The sequence below is a fragment of the Peromyscus eremicus genome, chromosome 7, assembly GCF_949786415.1.
Source record: "Peromyscus eremicus chromosome 7, PerEre_H2_v1, whole genome shotgun sequence".
Taxonomy (NCBI): domain Eukaryota; kingdom Metazoa; phylum Chordata; class Mammalia; order Rodentia; family Cricetidae; genus Peromyscus; species Peromyscus eremicus.
This window is the reverse complement of record NC_081422.1, coordinates 21,158,426-21,160,775: the sequence shown is the minus strand read 5'-3', so window position 1 is coordinate 21,160,775 and position 2,350 is coordinate 21,158,426. Positions and strand designations below refer to the sequence as shown.

At 45.4% G+C, this 2,350-nt stretch overlaps 1 long non-coding RNA gene across 1 annotated transcript; it reads right to left on the bottom strand.

The window, feature by feature from the left end:
* Positions 1–260: 260 nt before the first annotated feature.
* LOC131914126 (uncharacterized) lies at positions 261–1,927 on the bottom strand. Its single transcript, XR_009380072.1, has 2 exons — positions 1,766–1,927; positions 261–481 (listed from the first exon to the last, which is right to left on the bottom strand). It is a non-coding gene; the product is annotated as an uncharacterized LOC131914126 (long non-coding RNA).
* Positions 1,928–2,350: the final 423 nt, after the last annotated feature.

Here is a 2,350-nt window from a genome sequence, read left to right as displayed (position 1 = left end):
AAGTTCATGCAACTACCGCAAGGGTAGACCCTGTCACTCAGAGCAACTCAGATGCATTTACATTTGTCCCATGGTACTCTCTGGACCAAGAGGGCCAACTGGCAGTGCCAGTGCCTAACACAGGGCTTGGAGATGGCCCACTGGAGACTTCTGCTGTGACACACAGCTTCTGCAGCACATCTGCAGGCCCTGGGAGCTGAAGACCCCCATGCCACCATTCTGGCTTTAGGACAGTAACAAGAACATTTTCCAGCTTTGGATTTGGCTGCGAAGTAATTTCTCCTGCACAAGGCCTGGAATACATGGCTTTTCAGGCATGTCTGCCAATTCCCTGACAGAGGCAGGGCTTCAGCTGGAGGCTGTACCTTCTTGGCTTCTTAACTGTAGGGTTACCCTTCCAAAGCAGTCTTACGGCACCGCCTCCTTGGCTCCTTGTTTCTTCTCCTTAGTGTCCAGCTTTTCAGTGTGTTTACCTGCGGTTCTGTAAAACGGGACCATCTGTGAGAAGCTATAGGTACAAAGAGAGGCACTGTTAACAAAAATAAAAAGAGGTTAATAAGAACATGTGCTGTGGGATGTTCTGTATGGCAAATGTGTTGCTAATTAGTCAATAAATAAAACACTGATTGGCCATTGGCTAGGCAGGAAGTGTAGGCGGGACAAGGAGGAGAATAAAGCTGGGAAGTGGAAGGCTGAGTCAGAGAGACACTGCCAGCCGCCAAACAGCATGTGAAGATGCCACGAGCCATGTGGCAAGGTATAGATTAATGGAAATGGATTAATTTAAGCTGTAAGAACAGTTAGCAAGAAGCCTGCCACGGCCATACAGTTTGTAACCAATATAAGTCTCTGTGTTTACTTGATCGGGTTTGAGCGGCTGTGGGACTGGCATGTGAGAGAGATTTTTCCTGACTGTGGGCCAGGCAGGAAAACTCTAGCTACAAACATGCTTTGGGGTGATGAAGGACTTTGGGTGACGGTTTGTCCTACAAGTAAAGAGTGTTCCAAAGTGGAAGTATAAATGAGAGTCAGAGGTAAGGCATGTGGCAAGAAGGCTTGTGAAGCAGGACCCCTAGCCAAACGCACGTGATTAAGTTCATCACAATTACAGCTTATCGAAACTGTTAGAGGCCAAAACACAAAACACTAGTGTCAAACTGAAACCCAATTCTCGGCTATAAGAAGTCTCCAAAGTTTCAAAATCCAGCCCTTAGAACAAGTATTTTATTTTAGTCCTTCACAAAATGAGATATTTGAATCTGATAATGCCTCCTGCACCACGATACAAACATCTTGTGCTAATTTGTATGATTTACCACTGAGCTTTGGTCTCCCCTTATCAGAAGCCGCCTGTTCTCACCGGTGGTCACTGCTGTTCGAGAGCTTTGCAGTGACCTCAGACTCATTTGACAGACAAGTATTTAAAACTCTTGGTAAAACTTGACCTTGTGGTGTTAATAGTCTGGGTTGGCTGAAAAAAAAAATACCAATCTAAAACCAGCAGTTGGCAAAAGTGACTCAAGTTTCTGGCTTCCGTCATTCAAAACATTCTTCGAAATTTAAGACATACCCCTTCTGAAAAAGCATCTAGCTCCGTGTAATTATTGGGCATCCTACAGGAATGGGAAATGGTGGTCTGAGCACTATTGTAAGGGGGGTTTGAAGATAACTAACAATTCAGAATTGATTAGTCTTCCCAGTGAACTTACGGGAGTCGATGAACTGGATGAATAAGGGAAAGCTAGAACCATGTGATCTCACTTACTGGGGAACGACACAGCAGCCTCTAGTTGGCCTTAGAGAAAAGGACACCTTCAGGTACGTCTTAACCACTTCCCAATGCAGCTTTGGAGAGCGATCAAGGGCATATCCATGTAGACTCCATAAAAAGGGTCGCTCCTCTTCACTCCCAATTGAGATTCCCCAAGTAATGGGATTCCATGGAACTCAAACCCTCCTGAAAACATTCCAATTCACTGTCACTATTGTGAGTATGTCACATATTTATATTCTATACTTGGAGCTTTTAAAAACTGTCTCGAGGTTTTTGGAATTTGCCTGGCTATAATCTTGTGTGTGTGTGTGTGTGTGTGTGTGTGTGTGTGTGTGTGTGTGTGTATGTACCACAGTGCAGCATGGAGCTCAGAGGATAACTTGAGAGTCATCTCTTTCTTTCTAACATGCAGGTTCCAGGATCAAACTCTGTCTTCAGACTCAGTAGTGAGTGCCTTCACCCACTCCACCGTCTCTCTGCCTTCAGCCATTGCACAATCTCTGCCTTCACCAAGCAGGCCCAGGCCACACAAACCAGAATGGGTGAGTGACCTGCCTACCAGAACTATACCCCTCC